The 14,810-nt window shown below is 57.2% G+C and overlaps 1 non-coding gene and 5 pseudogenes across 1 annotated transcript; all 6 read right to left on the reverse strand.

Moving 5' to 3' along the window:
- Positions 1 to 2,647: 2,647 nt before the first annotated feature.
- On the reverse strand, positions 2,648 to 2,766 carry LOC125990706 (5S ribosomal RNA; annotated as a pseudogene).
- An 872-nt stretch (positions 2,767 to 3,638) lies between these two features.
- LOC125990757 (5S ribosomal RNA) lies at positions 3,639 to 3,747 on the reverse strand (annotated as a pseudogene).
- An 833-nt stretch (positions 3,748 to 4,580) lies between these two features.
- LOC125990701 (5S ribosomal RNA) lies at positions 4,581 to 4,699 on the reverse strand (annotated as a pseudogene).
- Positions 4,700 to 5,571: 872 nt separating this feature from the next.
- On the reverse strand, positions 5,572 to 5,690 carry LOC125990705 (5S ribosomal RNA). Its single transcript, XR_007489041.1, has one exon. It is a non-coding gene; the product is annotated as a 5S ribosomal RNA (ribosomal RNA).
- A 4,348-nt stretch (positions 5,691 to 10,038) lies between these two features.
- LOC125990707 (5S ribosomal RNA) lies at positions 10,039 to 10,157 on the reverse strand (annotated as a pseudogene).
- An 871-nt stretch (positions 10,158 to 11,028) lies between these two features.
- LOC125990774 (5S ribosomal RNA) lies at positions 11,029 to 11,137 on the reverse strand (annotated as a pseudogene).
- Positions 11,138 to 14,810: the final 3,673 nt, after the last annotated feature.

Consider the following 14,810-nt stretch of genomic DNA (forward strand, 5'->3'; position numbering starts at 1 on the left):
GATCGGCTGTTTATAAGCACCGCGGAGGTGGTCGCGGCGCCTCATTCGACTTCCAGCGGCCGGCGAGCTCGCGCACCCGCCCGGCACATCCGGGAGGCCGTGCGCACGAGCCAAGTGGCCGAAAATAGCCCCCGCCGAGCGGATCGGCTGTTTATAAGCACCGCGGAGGTGGTCGCGGCGCCTCATTCGACTTCCAGCGGCCGGCGAGCTCGCGCACCCGCCCGGCACATCCGGGAGGCCGTGCGCACGAGCCAAGTGGCCGAAAATAGCCCCCGCCGAGCGGATCGGCTGTTTATAAGCACCGCGGAGGTGGTCGCGGCGCCTCATTCGACTTCCAGCGGCCAGCGAGCTCGCGCACCCGCCCGGCACATCCGGGAGGCCGTGCGCACGAGCCAAGTGGCCGAAAATAGCCCCCGCCGAGCGGATCGGCTGTTTATAAGCACCGCGGAGGTGGTCGCGGCGCCTCATTCGACTTCCAGCGGCCGGCGAGCTCGCGCACCCGACCGGCACATCCGGGAGGCCGTGCGCACGAGCCAAGTGGCCGAAAATAGCCCCCGCCGAGCGGATCGGCTGTTTATAAGCACCGCGGAGGTGGTCGCGGCGCCTCATTCGACTTCCGGCGGGCGGCGAGCTCGCGCACCCGCCCGGCACATCCGGGAGGCCGTGCGCACGAGCCAAGTGGCCGAAAATAGCCCCCGCCGAGCGGATCGGCTGTTTATAAGCACCGCGGAGGTGGTCGCGGCGCCTCATTCGACTTCCAGCGGCCGGCGAGCTCGCGCACCCGCCCGGCACATCCGGGAGGCCGTGCGCACGAGCCAAGTGGCCGAAAATAGCCCCCGCCGAGCGGATCGGCTGTTTATAAGCACCGCGGAGGTGGTCGCGGCGCCTCATTCGACTTCCAGCGGCCGGCGAGCTCGCGCACCCGCCCGGCACATCCGGGAGGCCGTGCGCACGAGCCAAGTGGCCGAAAATAGCCCCCGCCGAGCGGATCGGCTGTTTATAAGCACCGCGGAGGTGGTCGCGGCGCCTCATTCGACTTCCAGCGGCCGGCGAGCTCGCGCACCCGCCCGGCACATCCGGGAGGCCGTGCGCACGAGCCAAGTGGCCGAAAATAGCCCCCGCCGAGCGGATCGGCTGTTTATAAGCACCGCGGAGGTGGTCGCGGCGCCTCATTCGACTTCCAGCGGCCGGCGAGCTCGCGCACCCGCCCGGCACATCCGGGAGGCCGTGCGCACGAGCCAAGTGGCCGAAAATAGCCCCCGCCGAGCGGATCGGCTGTTTATAAGCACCGCGGAGGTGGTCGCGGCGCCTCATTCGACTTCCAGCGGCCGGCGAGCCCGCTCACCCGCCCGGCACATCCGGGAGGCCGTGCGCACGAGCCAAGTGGCCGAAAATAGCCCCCGCCGAGCGGATCGGCTGTTTATAAGCACCGCGGAGGTGGTCGCGGCGCCTCATTCGACTTCCAGCGGCCGGCGAGCTCGCGCACCCGCCCGGCACATCCGGGAGGCCGTGCGCACGAGCCAAGTGGCTGAAAATAGCCCCCGCCGAGCGGATCGGCTGTTTATAAGCACCGCGGAGGTGGTCGCGGCGCCTCATTCGACTTCCAGCGGCCGGCGAGCTCGCGCACCCGCCCGGCACATCCGGGAGGCCGTGCGCACGAGCCAAGTGGCCGAAAATAGCCCCCGCCGAGCGGATCGGCTGTTTATAAGCACCGCGGAGGTGGTCGCGGCGCCTCATTCGACTTCCAGCGGCCGGCGAGATCGCGCACCCGCCCGGCACATCCGGGAGGCCGTGCGCACGAGCCAAGTGGCCGAAAATAGCCCCCGCCGAGCGGATCGGCGGTTTATAAACACCGCGGAGGTGGTCGCGGCGCCTCATTCGACTTCCAGCGGGCCGCGCACTCGCGCACGCCGCCCGGTTCAAATTTTCTAAGTGCAACGCACAATGAGATGCATGAGAAACGGCCTTGGTTACCATCACATTTGAAGCGATGAATACGAAGTTAAATTTTATGACTCGGTGTATAAGTCGAGGTCGATTTTTTTCGGTCGATTTTGGATCGAAAAAGGTCGACCAATACACCGGCAAATACGGTATATATACTTATTATAAATGTAGTATTTATTTATATTGATTTATTGTTTATTTATATATATAAAGGCAGGTCCGCAAAAATATTTCTGACGCGTAGCCGGTCCGTGGCGCAAGAAAGGTTGGGGACCACTAGTCTAAAAGAATCTGGCCGTAACTGGAATAGGGTTCTACGCGAATGCCCAACGGAAAAGTGAAGTGCACAAAACCTGCATTTGGCTGTATCAAAATAAATGTCATGAAAAAGGTAAAAACACTACATGGAAGCGCAATGTGTTGTGCTGGGTTCTTTTACAAGTAAAGACTGCTGCTTTGAGTTCACAGGGAGCCATGCTCTTTATTCACTGTACATAGTCTGTCCTCTAGCGGTAAAAACGTGAACTGCAATGCTATGGCTGTCGCCACACAATGTAGGTTTTAAACTCGTGTTGTAGTTTCAGTGTCGGAGTTCAAACTAGGCTTGCAGTTTCCGAATGCCATTCGTGATGGGTGCTGTAAAAAGTTCTTGGCTTAAACGATTGAAGTGCACATAAGAAAAAAAAAAAAAAAAAAAAAAAGCTTACGGTAACTGGTATTCCCAGGCGGTCTCCCATCCAAGTACTAACCAGGCCCGACCCTGCTTAGCCTGCGAGATCGGACGAGAGCGGGCGCTCTCAGGGTAGTATTGCCGTAAGCCGTGAAACCGCTCAGAATTTTTCATTTTATAGACACAATCGCCCCTGAAACCATGCCAAGCAGCGGCGGGACTTGATGGCTGTGGTAAAAGTTTCCTTTCACAATTGACGTGGGAAAAAAAAAAAAAAAAAAGGCTTTCAGCACCTGGTATTCCCGGACGGTCACCCTTCCCTTTTGGTTTTTTTTTGTTTTTTTTACAACCAGGGCTGAAACAGGCTTTCTTCCAAGGCTTTTGGTGTTTTCTGGAAACATGGCTATCATGAAAAGTTATTGACAGCTTTTTATGCGGTAGCACGAATTTGCCCTTGCGACCTGCATTTTGCTGAATCAAAATAAATGCCTTGAAAAGTTTAAAAACACTTCATGGAAGTCACTTCACTGGTTTCTTTTATATCAAACAAATTTTTTTAGGTTATTCACCTGACATGTTTCGGCGGTTTCTTCCGCCTTCATCAGAGTGTCACAGATGTGATGGTGACGCGTCTTTATCAGCTGATGGATCAACATGTCAGGTGAATAACCTAAAACAATTTGTTTGATATAAAAGAAACCAGTGAAGTGATTACATAAGGAAAAACAAAATGAACTTAGTACAATTACTTCATGGAAGTGTTGTGTTGGGTTCTTTTATAAGTCAAGCCTGCTGCTTTGAGTTCACAGGGAGCCATGCTCACTGTACATAGTCTGCTCTCTAGCGGTAAAAAATTTAACTACAATGCTGTGGATGTCACCACATAATATAGCTTTCAAACTCGTGTTATAGTTTCAATGTCGGAGTTTAAATTAGGCTTGCTGTTTCCGGATGCCATTCGTGATGGGTGTTGTAAAAAATAGCTTCTTAAACGATTGAAGTGCACATAAGAAAAAGAAAAAGCTTACAGCACCTGGTATTCCCAGGCGGTCTCCCATCCAAGTACTAACCAGGCCCGACCCTGCTTAGCTTCCGAGATCGGGCGTTCTCAGGGTAGTATGGCCGTAAGCCGTGAGGTGACCCAACATTTTGCAATTTATAGATACAATCGCCCCTGAAACTAGCGAGCGAGCCAATGAAGCCTTCAAAACTGCTTCGGCACATGGAGACCAAGCATCCTGCATTAAAAGACAAACCTTAACCACTTCGGGTTTCATTGTCTCCGATTACGCCTGGATGGGACCGGCTCGTTTCTGAGAAACAAGCTCGGTGCTCCCAATAATTCAACGTAATGGTGACTTTTATTTTTATGTGGTTTATATTTGTTTTTATGCCAGTCGTATCATTTTATTTAATCCTATTTATATATATTTATTATAAATGTAGTATTTATTTATATAGATTTATTGTTTATTTATATATATAAAGGCAGGTCCGCAAAAATATTTCTGACGCGTAGCCGGTCCGTGGCGCAAGAAAGTTTGGGGACCACTAGTCTAAAAGAATCTGGCCGTAACTGGAATAGGGTTCTACGCGAATGCCCAACGGAAAAGTGAAGTGCACAAAACCTGTATCAAAATAAATGTCATGAAAAAGGTAAAAACACTACATGGAAGCGCAATGTGTTGTGCTGGGTTCTTTTACAAGTAAAGACTGCTGCTTTGAGTTCACAGGGAGCCATGCTCTTTATTCACTGTACATAGTCTGCCCTCTAGCGGTAAAAACGTGAACTGCAATGCTATGGCTGTCGCCACACAATGTAGGTTTTAAACTCGTGTTGTAGTTTCAGTGTCGGAGTTCAAACTAGGCTTGCAGTTTCCGAATGCCATTCGTGATGGGTGCTGTAAAAAGTTCTTGGCTTAAACGATTGAAGTGCACATAAGAAAAAAAAAAAAAAAAAAAAAGCTTACGGTAACTGGTATTCCCAGGCAGTCTCCCATCCAAGTACTAACCAGGCCCGACCCTGCTTAGCCTCCGAGGTCGGACGAGAGCGGGCGCTCTCAGGGTAGTATTGCCGTAAGCCGTGAGACCGCTCAGAATTTTTCATTTTATAGACACAATCGCCCCTGAAACCATGCCAAGCAGCGGCGGGACTTGATGGCTGTGGTAAAAGTTTCCTTTCACAATTGACGTGGGAAAAAAAAAAAAAAAAGGCTTTCAGCACCTGGTATTCCCGGACGGTCACCCTTCCCTTTTGTTTTTTTTTTTGTTTTTTTTTACAACCAGGGCCGAAACAGGCTTTCTTCCAAGGCTTTTGGTGTTTTCTGGAAACATGGCTATCATGAAAAGTTATTGACAGCTTTTTATGCGGTAGCACGAATTTGCCGTTGCGACCTGCATTTTGCTGAATCAAAATAAATGCCTTGAAAAGTTTAAAAACACTTCATGGAAGTCACTTCACTGGTTTCTTTTATATCAAACAAATTGTTTTAGGTTATTCACCTGACATGTTTCGGCGGTTTCTTCCGCCTTCATCAGAGTGTCACAGATGTGATGGTGACGCGTCTTTATCAGCTGATGGATCAACATGTCAGGTGAATAACCTAAAACAATTTGTTTGATATAAAAGAAACCAGTGAAGTGATTAAATAAGGAAAAACAAAATGAACTTAGTACAATTACTTCATGGAAGTGTTGTGTTGGGTTCTTTTACAAGTCAAGCCTGCTGCTTTGAGTTCACAGGGAGCCATGCTCACTGTACATAGTCTGCTCTCTAGCGGTAAAAAATTTAACTACAATGCTGTGGATGTCACCACATAATATAGCTTTCAAACTCGTGTTATAGTTTCAATGTCGGAGTTTAAATTAGGCTTGCTGTTTCCGGATGCCATTCGTGATGGGTGTTGTAAAAAATAGCTTCTTAAACGATTGAAGTGCACATAAGAAAAAGAAAAAGCTTACAGCACCTGATATTCCCAGGCGGTCTCCCATCCAAGTACTAACCAGGCCCGACCCTGCTTAGCTTCCGAGATCGGACGAGATCGGGCGTTCTCAGGGTAGTATGGCCGTAAGCCGTGCGGTGACCCAACATTTTGCATTTTATAGACACAATCGCCCCTGAAACTAGCGAGCGAGCCAATGAAGCCTTCAAAACTGCTTCGGCACATGGAGACCAAGCATCCTGCATTAAAAAACAAACCTTAACCACTTCGGGTTTCATTGTCTCCGATTACGCCTGGATGGGACCGGCTCGTTTCTGAGAAACAAGCTCGGTGCTCCCAATAACTCAACGTAATGGTGACTTTTATTTTTATGTGGTTTATATTTGTTTTTATGCCAGTCGTATCATTTTATTTAATCGTATTTACCGTATTTGCCGGTGTACAGGTCGACTCGGTGTATAAGTCGACCCCCTAAAATTCGACGGAAATTTACGATTTTATGATATATCCTTTGTATAAGTCGAGCTCAATTGTTGCATTATATTAAACTTCAAAATTCAATATGCGAAATTTATTGACGAAATGTGTTCAAATTCTGGGAGGCCGTGCGCATGCTGCTGTTTATAAGAACCGCGGAGGAGATCGCGGCCGGCGAGCTCGCGCACGCCGCCCGGCACCAACGGGAGGCCGGAAATAGCTCCAAGCCGAGCGGATCGGCACTTTATAAGCACCGCGGAGGAGATCGCGGCGCCTCATTGGACTTCCAGCCGCCGGCGAGCTCGCGCACCCGCCCGGCACATCCGGGAGGCCGTGCGCACGAGCCAAGTGGCCGAAAATAGCCCCCGCCGAGCGGATCGGCTGTTTATAAGCACCGCGGAGGTGGTCGCGGCGCCTCATTCGACTTCCAGCGGCCGGCGAGCTCGCGCACCCGCCCGGCACATCCGGGAGGCCGTGCGCACGAGCCAAGTGGCCGAAAATAGCCCCCGCCGAGCGGATCGGCTGTTTATAAGCACCGCGGAGGTGGTCGGGCGCCTCATTCGACTTCCAGCGGCCGGCGAGCTCGCGCACCCGCCCGGCACATCCGGGAGGCCGTGCGCACGAGCCAAGTGGCCGAAAATAGCCCCCGCCGAGCGGATCGGCTGTTTATAAGCACCGCGGAGGTGGTCGCGGCGCCTCATTCGACTTCCAGCGGCCGGCGAGCTCGCGCACCCGCCCGGCACATCCGGGAGGCCGTGCGCACGAGCCAAGTGGCCGAAAATAGCCCCCGCCGAGCGGATCGGCTGTTTATAAGCACCGCGGAGGTGGTCGCGGCGCCTCATTCGACTTCCAGCGGCCGGCGAGCTCGCGCACCCGCCCGGCACATCCGGGAGGCCGTGCGCACGAGCCAAGTGGCCGAAAATAGCCCCCGCCGAGCGGATCGGCTGTTTATAAGCACCGCGGAGGTGGTCGCGGCGCCTCACTTCCAGCGGCCGGCGAGCCCGCGCACCCGCCCGGCACATCCGGGAGGCCGTGCGCACGAGCCAAGTGGCCGAAAATAGCCCCCGCCGAGCGGATCGGCTGTTTATAAGCACCGCGGAGGTGGTCGCGGCGCCTCATTCGACTTCCAGCGGCCGGCGAGCTCGCGCACCCGCCCGGCACATCCGGGAGGCCGTGCGCACGAGCCAAGTGGCCGAAAATAGCCCCCGCCGAGCGGATCGGCTGTTTATAAGCACCGCGGAGGTGGTCGCGGCGCCTCATTCGACTTCCAGCGGCCGGCGAGCTCGCGCACCCGCCCGGCACATCCGGGAGGCCGTGCGCACGAGCCAAGTTGCCGAAAATAGCCCCCGCCGAGCGGATCGGCTGTTTATAAGCACCGCGGAGGTGGTCGCGGCGCCTCATTCGACTTCCAGCGGCCGGCGAGCTCGCGCACCCGCCCGGCACATCCGGGAGGCCGTGCGCACGAGCCAAGTGGCCGAAAATAGCCCCCGCCGAGCGGATCGGCTGTTTATAAGCACCGCGGAGGTGGTCGCGGCGCCTCATTCGACTTCCAGCGGCCGGCGAGCTCGCGCACCCGCCCGGCACATCCGGGAGGCCGTGCGCACGAGCCAAGTGGCCGAAAATAGCCCCCGCCGAGCGGATCGGCTGTTTATAAGCACCGCGGAGGTGGTCGCGGCGCCTCATTCGACTTCCAGCGGCCAGCGAGCTCGCGCACCCGCCCGGCACATCCGGGAGGCCGTGCGCACGAGCCAAGTGGCCGAAAATAGCCCCCGCCGAGCGGATCGGCTGTTTATAAGCACCGCGGAGGTGGTCGCGGCGCCTCATTCGACTTCCAGCGGCCGGCGAGCTCGCGCACCCGACCGGCACATCCGGGAGGCCGTGCGCACGAGCCAAGTGGCCGAAAATAGCCCCCGCCGAGCGGATCGGCTGTTTATAAGAACGGCGGAGGTGGTCGCGGCGCCTCATTCGACTTCCGGCGGGCGGCGAGCTCGCGCACCCGCCCGGCACATCCGGGAGGCCGTGCGCACGAGCCAAGTGGCCGAAAATAGCCCCCGCCGAGCGGATCGGCTGTTTATAAGCACCGCGGAGGTGGTCGCGGCGCCTCATTCGACTTCCAGCGGCCGGCGAGCTCGCGCACCCGCCCGGCACATCCGGGAGGCCGTGCGCACGAGCCAAGTGGCCGAAAATAGCCCCCGCCGAGCGGATCGGCTGTTTATAAGCACCGCGGAGGTGGTCGCGGCGCCTCATTCGACTTCCAGCGGCCGGCGAGCTCGCGCACCCGCCCGGCACATCCGGGAGGCCGTGCGCACGAGCCAAGTGGCCGAAAATAGCCCCCGCCGAGCGGATCGGCTGTTTATAAGCACCGCGGAGGTGGTCGCGGCGCCTCATTCGACTTCCAGCGGCCGGCGAGCTCGCGCACCCGCCCGGCACATCCGGGAGGCCGTGCGCACGAGCCAAGTGGCCGAAAATAGCCCCCGCCGAGCGGATCGGCTGTTTATAAGCACCGCGGAGGTGGTCGCGGCGCCTCATTCGACTTCCAGCGGCCGGCGAGCTCGCGCACCCGCCCGGCACATCCGGGAGGCCGTGCGCACGAGCCAAGTGGCCGAAAATAGCCCCCACCGAGCGGATCGGCTGTTTATAAGCACCGCGGAGGTGGTCGCGGCGCCTCATTCGACTTCCAGCGGCCGGCGAGCCCGCTCACCCGCCCGGCACATCCGGGAGGCCGTGCGCACGAGCCAAGTGGCCGAAAATAGCCCCCGCCGAGCGGATCGGCTGTTTATAAGCACCGCGGAGGTGGTCGCGGCGCCTCATTCGACTTCCAGCGGCCGGCGAGCTCGCGCACCCGCCCGGCACATCCGGGAGGCCGTGCGCACGAGCCAAGTGGCTGAAAATAGCCCCCGCCGAGCGGATCGGCTGTTTATAAGCACCGCGGAGGTGGTCGCGGCGCCTCATTCGACTTCCAGCGGCCGGCGAGCTCGCGCACCCGCCCGGCACATCCGGGAGGCCGTGCGCACGAGCCAAGTGGCCGAAAATAGCCCCCGCCGAGCGGATCGGCTGTTTATAAGCACCGCGGAGGTGGTCGCGGCGCCTCATTCGACTTCCAGCGGCCGGCGAGATCGCGCACCCGCCCGGCACATCCGGGAGGCCGTGCGCACGAGCCAAGTGGCCGAAAATAGCCCCCGCCGAGCGGATCGGCGGTTTATAAACACCGCGGAGGTGGTCGCGGCGCCTCATTCGACTTCCAGCGGGCCGCGCACTCGCGCACGCCGCCCGGTTCAAATTTTCTAAGTGCAACGCACAATGAGATGCATGAGAAACGGCCTTGGTTACCATCACATTTGAAGCGATGAATACGAAGTTAAATTTTATGACTCGGTGTATAAGTCGAGGTCGATTTTTTTCGGTCGATTTTGGATCGAAAAAGGTCGACCAATACACCGGCAAATACGGTATATATACTTATTATAAATGTAGTATTTATTTATATTGATTTATTGTTTATTTATATATATAAAGGCAGGTCCGCAAAAATATTTCTGACGCGTAGCCGGTCCGTGGCGCAAGAAAGGTTGGGGACCACTAGTCTAAAAGAATCTGGCCGTAACTGGAATAGGGTTCTACGCGAATGCCCAACGGAAAAGTGAAGTGCACAAAACCTGCATTTGGCTGTATCAAAATAAATGTCATGAAAAAGGTAAAAACACTACATGGAAGCGCAATGTGTTGTGCTGGGTTCTTTTACAAGTAAAGACTGCTGCTTTGAGTTCACAGGGAGCCATGCTCTTTATTCACTGTACATAGTCTGTCCTCTAGCGGTAAAAACGTGAACTGCAATGCTATGGCTGTCGCCACACAATGTAGGTTTTAAACTCGTGTTGTAGTTTCAGTGTCGGAGTTCAAACTAGGCTTGCAGTTTCCGAATGCCATTCGTGATGGGTGCTGTAAAAAGTTCTTGGCTTAAACGATTGAAGTGCACATAAGGAAAAAAAAAAAAAAAAAAAAAGCTTACGGTAACTGGTATTCCCAGGCGGTCTCCCATCCAAGTACTAACCAGGCCCGACCCTGCTTAGCCTGCGAGATCGGACGAGAGCGGGCGCTCTCAGGGTAGTATTGCCGTAAGCCGTGAAACCGCTCAGAATTTTTCATTTTATAGACACAATCGCCCCTGAAACCATGCCAAGCAGCGGCGGGACTTGATGGCTGTGGTAAAAGTTTCCTTTCACAATTGACGTGGGGAAAAAAAAAAAAAAAAGGCTTTCAGCACCTGGTATTCCCGGACGGTCACCCTTCCCTTTTGGTTTTTTTTTGTTTTTTTTACAACCAGGGCTGAAACAGGCTTTCTTCCAAGGCTTTTGGTGTTTTCTGGAAACATGGCTATCATGAAAAGTTATTGACAGCTTTTTATGCGGTAGCACGAATTTGCCCTTGCGACCTGCATTTTGCTGAATCAAAATAAATGCCTTGAAAAGTTTAAAAACACTTCATGGAAGTCACTTCACTGGTTTCTTTTATATCAAACAAATTTTTTTAGGTTATTCACCTGACATGTTTCGGCGGTTTCTTCCGCCTTCATCAGAGTGTCACAGATGTGATGGTGACGCGTCTTTATCAGCTGATGGATCAACATGTCAGGTGAATAACCTAAAACAATTTGTTTGATATAAAAGAAACCAGTGAAGTGATTACATAAGGAAAAACAAAATGAACTTAGTACAATTACTTCATGGAAGTGTTGTGTTGGGTTCTTTTATAAGTCAAGCCTGCTGCTTTGAGTTCACAGGGAGCCATGCTCACTGTACATAGTCTGCTCTCTAGCGGTAAAAAATTTAACTACAATGCTGTGGATGTCACCACATAATATAGCTTTCAAACTCGTGTTATAGTTTCAATGTCGGAGTTTAAATTAGGCTTGCTGTTTCCGGATGCCATTCGTGATGGGTGTTGTAAAAAATAGCTTCTTAAACGATTGAAGTGCACATAAGAAAAAGAAAAAGCTTACAGCACCTGGTATTCCCAGGCGGTCTCCCATCCAAGTACTAACCAGGCCCGACCCTGCTTAGCTTCCGAGATCAGGCGTTCTCAGGGTAGTATGGCCGTAAGCCGTGAGGTGACCCAACATTTTGCAATTTATAGATACAATCGCCCCTGAAACTAGCGAGCGAGCCAATGAAGCCTTCAAAACTGCTTCGGCACATGGAGACCAAGCATCCTGCATTAAAAGACAAAACTTAACCACTTCGGGTTTCATTGTCTCCGATTACGCCTGGATGGGACCGGCTCGTTTCTGAGAAACAAGCTCGGTGCTCCCAATAATTCAACGTAATGGTGACTTTTATTTTTATGTGGTTTATATTTGTTTTTATGCCAGTCGTATCATTTTATTTAATCGTATTTACCGTATTTGCCGGTGTACAGGTCGACTCGGTGTATAAGTCGACCCCCTAAAATTCGACGGAAATTTACGATTTTATGATATATCCTTTGTATAAGTCGAGCTCAATTGTTGCATTATATTAAACTTCAAAATTCAATATGCGAAATTTATTGACGAAATGTGTTCAAATTCTGGGAGGCCGTGAGCATGCTGCTGTTTATAAGCACCGCGGAGGAGATCGCGGCCGGCGAGCTCGCGCACGCCGCCCGGCACCAACGGGAGGCCGGAAATAGCTCCAAGCCGAGCGGATCGGCACTTTATAAGCACCGCGGAGGAGATCGCGGCGCCTCATTGGACTTCCAGCCGCCGGCGAGCTCGCGCACCCGCCCGGCACATCCGGGAGGCCGTGCGCACGAGCCAAGTGGGCGAAAATAGCCCCCGCCGAGCGGATCGGCTGTTTATAAGCACCGCGGAGGTGGTCGCGGCGCCTCATTCGACTTCCAGCGGCCGGCGAGCTCGCGCACCCGCCCGGCACATCCGGGAGGCCGTGCGCACGAGCCAAGTGGCCGAAAATAGCCCCGCCGAGCGGATCGGCTGTTTATAAGCACCGCGGAGGTGGTCGCGGCGCCTCATTCGACTTCCAGCGGCCGGCGAGCCCGCGCACCCGCCCGGCACATCCGGGAGGCCGTGCGCACGAGCCAAGTGGCCGAAAATAGCCCCCGCCGAGCGGATCGGCTGTTTATAAGCACCGCGGAGGTGGTCGCGGCGCCTCATTCGACTTCCAGCGGCCGGCGAGCTCGCGCACCCGCCCGGCACATCCGGGAGGCCGTGCGCACGAGCCAAGTGGCCGAAAATAGCCCCCGCCGAGCGGATCGGCTGTTTATAAGCACCGCGGAGGTGGTCGCGGCGCCTCATTCGACTTCCAGCGGCCGGCGAGCCTGCGCACCCGCCCGGCACATCCGGGAGGCCGTGCGCACGAGCCAAGTGGCCGAAAATAGCCCCCGCCGAGCGGATCGGCTGTTTATAAGCACCGCGGAGGTGGCCGCGGCGCCTCATTCGACTTCCAGCGGCCGGCGAGCTCGCGCACCCGCCCGGCACATCCGGGAGGCCGTGCGCACGAGCCAAGTGGCCGAAAATAGCCCCCGCCGAGCGGATCGGCTGTTTATAAGCACCGCGGAGGTGGTCGCGGCGCCTCATTCGACTTCCAGCGGCCGGCGAGCTCGCGCACCCGCCCGGCATATCCGGGAGGCCGTGCGCACGAGCCAAGTGGACGAAAATAGCCCCCGCCGAGCGGATCGGCTGTTTGTAAGCACCGCGGAGGTGGTCGCGGCGCCTCATTCGACTTCCAGCGGCCGGCGAGCTCGCGCACCCGCCCGGCACATCCGGGAGGCCGTGCGCACGAGCCAAGTGGCCGAAAATAGCCCCCGCCGAGCGGATCGGCTGTTTATAAGCACCGCGGAGGTGGTCGCGGCGCCTCATTCGACTTCCAGCGGCCGGCGAGCTCGCGCACCCGCCCGGCACATCCAGGAGGCCGTGCGCACGAGCCAAGTGGCCGAAAATAGCCCCCGCCGAGCGGATCGGCAGTTTATAAGCACCGCGGAGGTGGTCGCGGCGCCTCATTCGACTTCCAGCGGCCGGCGAGCTCGCGCACCCGCCCGGCACATCCGGGAGGCCGTGCGCACGAGCCAAATGGCCGAAAATAGCCCCCGCCGAGCGGATCGGCTGTTTATAAGCACCGCGGAGGTGGTCGCGGCGCCTCATTCGACTTCAAGCGGCCGGCGAGCTCGCGCACCCGCCCGGCACATCCGGGAGGCCGTGTGCACGAGCCAAGTGGCCGAAAATAGTCCATGCCGAGCGGATCGGCTGTTTATAAGCACCGCGGAGGTGGTCGCGGCGCCTCAATCGACTTCCAGCGGCCAGCGAGCTCGCGCACCCGCCCGGCACATCCGGGAGGCCGTGCGCACGAGCCAAGTGGCCGAAAATAGCCCCCGCCGAGCGGATCGGCTGTTTATAAGCACCGCGGAGGTGGTCGCGGCGCCTCATTCGACTTCAAGCGGCCGGCGAGCTCGCGCACCCGCCCGGCACATCCGGGAGGCCGTGCGCACGAGCCAAGTGGCCGAAAATAGCCCCCGCCGAGCGGATCGGCTGTTTATAAGCACCGCGGAGGTGGTCGCGGCGCCTCATTCGACTTCCAGCGGCCGGCGAGCCCGCGCACCCGCCTGGCACATCCGGGAGGCCGTGCGCACGAGCCAAGTGGCCGAAAATAGCCCCCGCCGAGCGGATCGGCTGTTTATAAGCACCGCGGGGGTGGTCGCGGCGCCTCATTCGACTTCCAGCGGCCGGCGAGCTCGCGCACCCGCCCGGCACATCCGGGAGGCCGTGCGCACGAGCCAAGTGGCCGAAAATAGCCCCCGCCGAGCGGATCGGCTGTTTATAAGCACCGCGGAGGTGGTCGCGGCGCCTCATTCGACTTCCAGCGGCCGGCGAGCCTGCGCACCCGCCCGGCACATCCGGGAGGCCGTGCGCACGAGCCAAGTGGCCGAAAATAGCCCCCGCCGAGCGGATCGGCTGTTTATAAGCACCGCGGAGGTGGCCGCGGCGCCTCATTCGACTTCCAGCGGCCGGCGAGCTCGCGCACCCGCCCGGCACATCCGGGAGGCCGTGCGCACGAGCCAAGTGGCCGAAAATAGCCCCCGCCGAGCGGATCGGCTGTTTATAAGCACCGCGGAGGTGGTCGCGGCGCCTCATTCGACTTCCAGCGGCCGGCGAGCTCGCGCACCCGCCCGGCATATCCGGGAGGCCGTGCGCACGAGCCAAGTGGACGAAAATAGCCCCCGCCGAGCGGATCGGCTGTTTGTAAGCACCGCGGAGGTGGTCGCGGCGCCTCATTCGACTTCCAGCGGCCGGCGAGCTCGCGCACCCGCCCGGCACATCCGGGAGGCCGTGCGCACGAGCCAAGTGGCCGAAAATAGCCCCCGCCGAGCGGATCGGCTGTTTATAAGCACCGCGGAGGTGGTCGCGGCGCCTCATTCGACTTCCAGCGGCCGGCGAGCTCGCGCACCCGCCCGGCACATCCGGGAGGCCGTGCGCACGAGCCAAGTGGCCGAAAATAGCCCCCGCCGAGCGGATCGGCAGTTTATAAGCACCGCGGAGGTGGTCGCGGCGCCTCATTCGACTTCCAGCGGCCGGCGAGCTCGCGCACCCGCCCGGCACATCCGGGAGGCCGTGCGCACGAGCCAAGTGGCCGAAAATAGCCCCCGCCGAGCGGATCGGCTGTTTATAAGCACCGCGGAGGTGGTCGGGCGCCTCATTCGACTTCCAGCGGCCGGCGAGCTCGCGCACCCGCCCGGCACATCCGGGAGGCCGTGCGCACGAGCCAAGTGGCCGAAAATAGCCCCCG

This window comes from Syngnathus scovelli, chromosome 20 (genome assembly GCF_024217435.2).
Source record: "Syngnathus scovelli strain Florida chromosome 20, RoL_Ssco_1.2, whole genome shotgun sequence".
Taxonomy (NCBI): Eukaryota; Metazoa; Chordata; class Actinopteri; order Syngnathiformes; family Syngnathidae; genus Syngnathus; species Syngnathus scovelli.